Raw genomic sequence first — 7,603 nt, 5'->3', positions numbered from 1 at the left:
AGGCTATAGGTGCTGCCCTACAGTGGCCTTCACTTTCCACCTCGGGGCTCAGCGCTGCCTCCGCACCTGCTACCTCATCCCACCATTCCCACCATCGCCTAATCCCATTAACACACCTGAAATAAGAGCTTTAGCCACAAATGTCTTCCCTGTCCCTACAATGACGAATGCTGCGCTATGTGACAATTGCCATTAAAATGCTTCGGATTGTTAGTTATTTTCATTAGGATGGAAAAGTCACTTTGACATCCAGAGAGAGCCAACAAATTGTCCTCAGAGCACAGATTGTGTAAATGACTGAGAAAAATATAGAAACACTCTCTGATCTGCACCTTCCAATTATCTACTCACTCTAAAAGTTTAGGAGAACTTCTTAAAAACATTTTATCATGTATGGCACATGAAATAAAAAAGAATACATAGACTGGTAAAAGTTTTCCTTGCAACAATAAATCATCCATGTTAAAAATTGAGCAAAAAAACACCCCAAAACATCAATATTAAAAGACAGCATACATATTAATATATTAGCTAGTTAAGCTGATTACAGTTTAATTGTAATTAAAAAAATAAATACATAACCAGCATAACTAAAAATAATTTAAAATGATAATAAAAAGATGAATATAAACGTTATTAAAAGTAGTAAATTGTGTGAGCATTAAATGCAATTCAATATCTAATTATTGCAACAACAACAAAAAGAAACATAATTTCTGATAAGTGAAGAAAATATATTTTAAAAAAATAAATGATAGAAACAGATGTTACCTTTAAAACGATGTAAGTTTTTATTTATATTAAAGTCAAAATAAATTACCTGGTATCGTTTAGTTTTTCAGGATGCCATTTTTTTCCCCCTAACTTTCAACTCACTTCGTTAAAATGCAGCCAATGCAACATACTGTTTACTGACAGAGAAGGAAAAAAATGTCCTTATTCAACACAAGCTGCTGGCGATTCTATTATAATGATTTACAATCAGGGGGTTATTGCACATAAAGCACACACAGCAGATTCATAAGAGATTACAACTTGTTGGTGGAAGGCTGGCTGCTTCACAGGCACTGTGCCACAAGGGAGAGAGAGCTGGCGTCTATAGCCCCTCAGAGGATTTGGTGAGTGCCAGGGGAGGGCCAGCAGGCAATAGTGACACAGGGTTGGCGACATAAAAAAAACATGGACTTTTACTGGGGTATCAGACACAGTGACATATTAAAAAAAAAAAAAAAAAAAAAGGTTCAAGGGGTAAAACTATTGCAGACCTGAGAAAAAAGAATTGAATGATCGTGAAATGATAAGCCACAATATGAACATATAAACATTTATATATATATATATATATATATATATATATATATATATATATATAGGAATTTAATGTATATTAAAAAAAATATAAATATATATATGTATATAATACACACACACATAGATAGATAGATAGATAGATAGATAGATAGATAGATAGATAGATAGATAGATAGATGTATTATATATATATATATATATATATATATATATATATATATATATATATATATTTATTTATTTATTTATTTTTTAATATACATTAAATGTATTTATTCATTTATTTATTTATTTTCCTCTCCAAAAACCATAATATATCAACCAGTGGATTCTGAGACTAGAGCTGGAGAGGAGAGCAACTGGTGCAGCTCTGCATAGAAACCAATCAGCTTCCAGGTTTTATTGCCCAAGCTTAATTGAACAAGCTGCAGTTAGAACCTGATTGGTTACTATGCACAGCTGCACCAGATTCAGATTGCACCAGTTTTTAGTAAATCTCCTCCAGTGTGATCCCAAATCAGAAAGGACCTGATTTCCCAAAGACATATAAAAGAGGAGAAAACTAACAGGCCTGCACTGAGAATTTATTAATGAATATACATTATTATTTATCACCACCTTTAACAGTGATTGATAAAGAATGCCATTTAATTTTAATAGTTTATTAAAATACATGTATTCTGATAAAAAAAAGTCCCTTTTTTTTTTACTGATTACAGACATCCTAGGAGACAGAATACAAAGTTACAACAAAGTTGTATTTTCTTTGCAGTGAATGGTATACTGGAAGTGATACTATAAAATGTAACAAGTCAATAATGACTAAATTATTACATACTTTAAAGTTCTTTAGATGAAGATTCCTGGATTATACTGAAAGCAGAAAATATTTGAAGCATTAATTAACTATTGATTTGTGTATGCATCTGTTAATGTATGCATAGATAGGTGATATCTATCTAAGATAAACAAATATGAGTTCTGATTAACTAAATGGGCTAATAATATGAACACAATAAACTGTGTGACTATTCCCTTCAAAAATCCAACCATGTGCGATTAAATAAAAAAAAAAGAAGAATTTGCTTTTGATATGATTGAAGTGAATATTCGCACAATTTATTGTGTGAATTTTTTTAACTCCTTTAGTATATCATATGCAGTTATTTCTTTATTAAACTATATACAAATCGCCCCTGATTGTTCATGGGTCAGAAGATGACAGGGGTACAGGTTAGTTTTATCAGCTGATTTTGACATTTTAAAAGGTTAAAGGAGGTTTGCCCAGCCCTATCGGTCTTGTGTTTTGTGGATCTCAGGGTTGATTTCGGTGGAATACTTTGTTTCTATAAATCTTGCACTAGGAGTTCAGCAACTGTATATATAGTTCATTACTATATATATATATATATATATATATATATATATATATATATATACACACACACATATATATTACATATAGTGGCATGGTATAGTTCGTGACCCCAGCGAATGTTCCCTTCTACTAAAGTCGCTGTGCATTTAAAGGTCTGTGCATGACATTTGTGGTGCCGAGGGTAATGGGGAAAATATGGCATTTATTTGTTGTGAAAATGATCTGCCTAGGTTTGCCTTCGCCATGTTAATGATCTCTGCGATGTGTTTGTTTGTTTCCATGATTTTCTAGTGCTCTCAAATGACACTTGAACATAATCAGCGCTTCTTGTTTAAATCCATCAAAAGCTGTGTTTAGGAAACAAAAATGGTAATTAACTAGCGATTTACAAGGACCTATAATCTAAATATAAAGAAATATTAAATATGTGTTTAGATTTTTTTTTTGCATGAGGTGTAATTAAAATATAAAATGTATTTTGCGAACGTATTTTTTAATTCCTGTTTTTGGGGATGCAGTTCTCTTAGATATCCGGTAGACGGCGCAAAAGATCAAGTCAACATGTCAAATCCACCTTCTGCCTTGACTTGCTTGATCCAGGACTGCTGCTTTATCTTTACCAACCTAACGCTTTGCCTTCCAAGTGCCTTTATGGTATTATTGTGTAAATTTAATATGTGACTAATGTTCAAAAGGCAATGGAGCCTGTAAATAATTTGCATGGAGCAAATCCCATTCTGCAGTTCGGTAAATTGAATTTATAACAAAGCAAAGCTAAATAAAATATATCTTCTACCTTTGTTAATTAAAGTTTTGCCATACATGTTATTTCAACACGCCCGGCGTCATAGCCATGCCAAGCCTGCAATACACATGATATAGCACTTCATTACTTCGCAGATTGCTTTATATTGTACAGCCCTGGAACACTTGGAGAGAAGGGGGAATACACCCTGCCTTCTCTATCTCCAGCGATGTCACTTCATGCAAATAGAATTACAAAATCGTATATTTTTAGGGTTGTAAATAAATGATGAATTGTGCTGGGCGAAGATCATATTAATAAAGGCACGGTTTGCATTGGGATGGGTATGCAAATGGAATAATTAACATACAAGGGCTGTGGAGATGTCTTTATTTATTTTATTCCTGGAGTGAGTTTATGGGACGTAAATAAAGAGCTATGGAAAAAGGGGCAAATAAAAATTGTATAGGGAAATCTTCTGTTAGACTACATTGTAAATATTAGAAAAACTTTAGGGTGCCTAGTGAGAAAGAGAGGGAGAAAGAAAAGGGGGGGGGAGAGAGAGAGAAAGAGAGAGTGAAAGAAAGGGAGATAAAATGGATGGACGGAGAAGGGGAATATATATATATATATATATATATATATATATGGAATTCTTCTGAAAGACTATATTGTAAATATTGTAAACCCTTTAAGGTGCCTAGTAAAAAAAGAGAGGGAGAAATAAAAAGAGACAGAGAAAGAGAGAGAGTGAAAGAGAGAGAAATGGATGGATGGATGGATGGATAAGTGAAATATAGGAAAAATAATATAAAGAGAAGGCTTGTGAAAGACTATATTGTAAATAATGTACTGTAAAACCTTTACTATGCCTAATGAGAAAGATAGAGAGAAAGAAAGAAAGAGAGAGATGGAAAGAAGAGAAGGGAGAATGGATAAAGAAGGAAAAAATGTAAACATATATATATATATATATATATATATATATATATATGTGTGTGTGTGTGTGTGTGTGTGTGTGTGTGTGTGTGTGTGTGTGTCTGTGTCTGTGTGTGTGTGTGTGTAAGACTTCTTAAAGACTATATTTTAAATACTGTAGAAACTTTGGGATCCCTAGTGAGAAAGCGAGGGAGAAAGACAGAGATAGAAAGAGAGAGAGAAATGGATGGATGGATGGAAGAAAGAAAGAAAAAAATATATATATATAGGGAAGTCGTCTGATAGACTATATTGTAAATATTGAAAAACCTTTAGGGTCTCTAGTGAGAAAGAGAGTGAGAACGAGCGAGAGAGAGAGATAGAAATGGATGAATAAATGGAGAAGGAACAAAATAAGAAAAAAAATAAATATATATAGGGAACTCTTCTGATAGACTATATTGTAAATACTGAAAAACGTTTAGGGTCCCTAGTGAGAAAGAGAGGGAGAGAGGGAGAGAGAGAGAGAGAGAGAGAGAGAGAGAGAGAGAGAGAGAGAGAGGGAGAGAGTGGAGAAATGGATGGATGGATGGATGAATAGAGAAGGAAAGAAAAATATATAGGGAACTTTTCTGATAGACTATATCGTAAATTTGGTAAAACCTTAATGTCCCTAGTGAGAAAGGGGGGGGGGTAGAGAAAGAAAGACAGAAAGAAAGAAAGAAAGAAAGAAAGAAAGAAAGAAAGAAAGAAAGAAAGAAAGAAAGAAAGAGAGGGAGAGAAGAGAGAAATGCATGAATACATGGAGGGAGGAAATCACAAATATAAAAAATATACAGGGGAGTCTTCTGAAAGACAATGTTGTTAAACAAAGAGAGGGGAAGAGAAAGAAAAAGAGAAAGGGGGGGGGTAGAAAAGGGAAAGAGATAGATAGATAGATAGATAGATAGATAGATAGATAGATAGATAGATAGATAGATTTTATGTGTGTAAACATATAGGTCTGTGCATGTGTTTGTACGAATCTATAGATATGCAAATATACATATTAGTCTGTCTGTGCCTGCTAGTATACATTTATCTTTTATAATTGTATATATATAAAAAATTGATAGATATAGAAATGTGTGTAAATACAATGTTTAGAGTGAAATCTAACCTCATATTTATTTATTAATGTAGATACGTATAACACATGCATACATAATACGTGTACCCCTGGATTATACTTTCTAAGTAGTATGTGTAATGAAGTGTACATTATATATATATATGGTATTTCTATGTAGCTATGTATAATAAAGCTTCATGTAAGGAATAGTTGGTTTGATATTACACAGCAGACGATTAATCCATTATTGATGTATTATTTATTGGATTGGCAGAGTGCTGAGTCGGCGTTCCTCGGGTTAACCCTTCGCTGTGCGGCGCTCTGCTGACCTCTAGCTGACTCGTGAACCGGACCAGGCGCCTTTTGTTTCCTGCAGCAGAATCCGGTAAACAATCCCCCAGCAGAGTCCAGGCCAGCACAGTCCACCAGGGCTCCTCATTCCTTCTCCCAGTCTGCCGCTGATCTGTCGCAGTGTCTCAACACACACAAAACACACAACAAAAAGTCCACTTCCTCCTGGTGTCCAATGGAGCCCTGAGTGCCCTCCCAGCTCTCCTTATCACACACATTCCTGCTTTATCTGTCAATTACACTCACGTATCTGCTTTTATTTTCACTATCTTCTTTTGTTTTCTTCCCCTTTCCACTTACCTTCCTTTTTCTTGGACTTTCTCATCGAGGATATTGAGATAAGTACTTCCCAACTCACTAATGGCAGTTGGAGTCATATTCAGGATCACTGATAGACTGTGGGCACGTTGGCTTTATCTAGATGCTGCTTCTGATCACTTTATATACGTCTGATGATGGGGAAGCTGTAACAATTATTTGCTGGTTTGTTTTTTCTCTTTTACATAATTATTTTTTTTTTAATAATTTGTATTTTTGTTTTATTTGTCATAACCACCTTTGAGAAAGAAAGAAAGAAAGAAAGAAAGAGAAAGCGAGAAAGAAAGAAAAAGAAAGAAAGAAAGAAAGAAAGAAAGAAAGAAAGAAAGAAAGAAAGAAAGAAAGAAAGAAAGAAAGAAAGAAAGAAAAGAAAGTTAACAAGAAGGGAAAACGCATGCAATGTTTGAAAACTTTTCAAAGTTTTTCTTTTTTTTCTTCCTTTTTTTGATTTTGTGTAGTTTGTGGTTTTCTTTACTTGTCACGCTTAGCAAATGATGAATGGCTGCCTAGTTAGCTGCTTTTATGGTCCATATATTAGAGCAGAGTGTCAGGACTGCGAGTCTAGCTAAGCCTGAGACTAAACTGTTTGCCAGTTGTAAAACTCTTTATCCTGCATTAGCTTTGGACAAATACCGTTCGCTACTGTTCTGCCCATCGCTGACCGCTCCAAGGCTCCATCCCACCTCTGTCTCTGGATAGTTTGGTCTTCCTACAAATCCTACAAGTGCCCCTCCGTGTACAGCAGGCTGCCTATAGTTCGACAATGTCATGACCTCTTAAGTCCCATTGTTAGCTATATACACTGAGTTTACCCTGAATGGGCCGCCTGTTGATATTTGCATCAGCCAGATGCCACAGATCGCCTGACCACTTCTAGGAGAAGGGCTGATATTCGCCTTTGACATGGTCATAGGGACTGATCCATGGGGGCCCCTGTGAAAGGTGACAGAATTCTCCATTGTGATCTACTGCCTACTCTATATACTTAGGGGAATTCACAGCCTTCTCTACCTGGTCATCTAAGACCATCAGTATTGTTTATTCACCCAAGATTCAATTATTTTTCACATACAGTTTAATTATAAAATATGTGCATAAATAGACCCCTGAATGTATATCTGAAGCAAAAACTTTTTTTCTATAGAGTAGAAAAAGTTAATCCATATGTCATTGTTAGTCCTGTGTCCTATTAATGAAAATTCAAGTCTCTTCTACACCCATATGCACAAGGATTGAGAGTAGAAAGGGTTAACTCCTATGTCATTTGAATTTCTGTGTCCTATTGGGGACCATTAAAGTCACTTCTACACCAATATGCACAGGGGTTGAAAGTAGAAAGGGCTAACCCCCATTTCATTTGTAGTTCTGGGTCCTATTGGGGACAATTAAAGTCACTTCTGCACCCATATGCACAAGGATTGACAGTAGAAAGGGTTAACCCCTATGTCATTTGAAGTTCTGGGTCCAATTA

General features: G+C 34.9%; 1 long non-coding RNA gene across 1 annotated transcript; it reads left to right on the top strand.

Annotated features, from left to right (window-relative positions):
- The first annotated feature begins 993 nt into the window (after window positions 1-993).
- On the top strand, window positions 994-5,848 carry LOC149442237 (uncharacterized). The gene is made up of 2 exons (XR_016307206.1): window positions 994-1,118; window positions 5,738-5,848. It is a non-coding gene; the product is annotated as an uncharacterized LOC149442237 (long non-coding RNA).
- The last annotated feature ends 1,755 nt before the right edge of the window (window positions 5,849-7,603 follow it).

Source organism: Staurois parvus, unplaced genomic scaffold (assembly GCF_062004578.1).
Source record: "Staurois parvus isolate SC_StPar_1 unplaced genomic scaffold, SC_StPar_1.0 ptg000898l, whole genome shotgun sequence".
Lineage (NCBI taxonomy): Eukaryota > Metazoa > Chordata > Amphibia > Anura > Ranidae > Staurois > Staurois parvus.
This window is presented reverse-complemented; position numbering and strand designations above follow the sequence as displayed.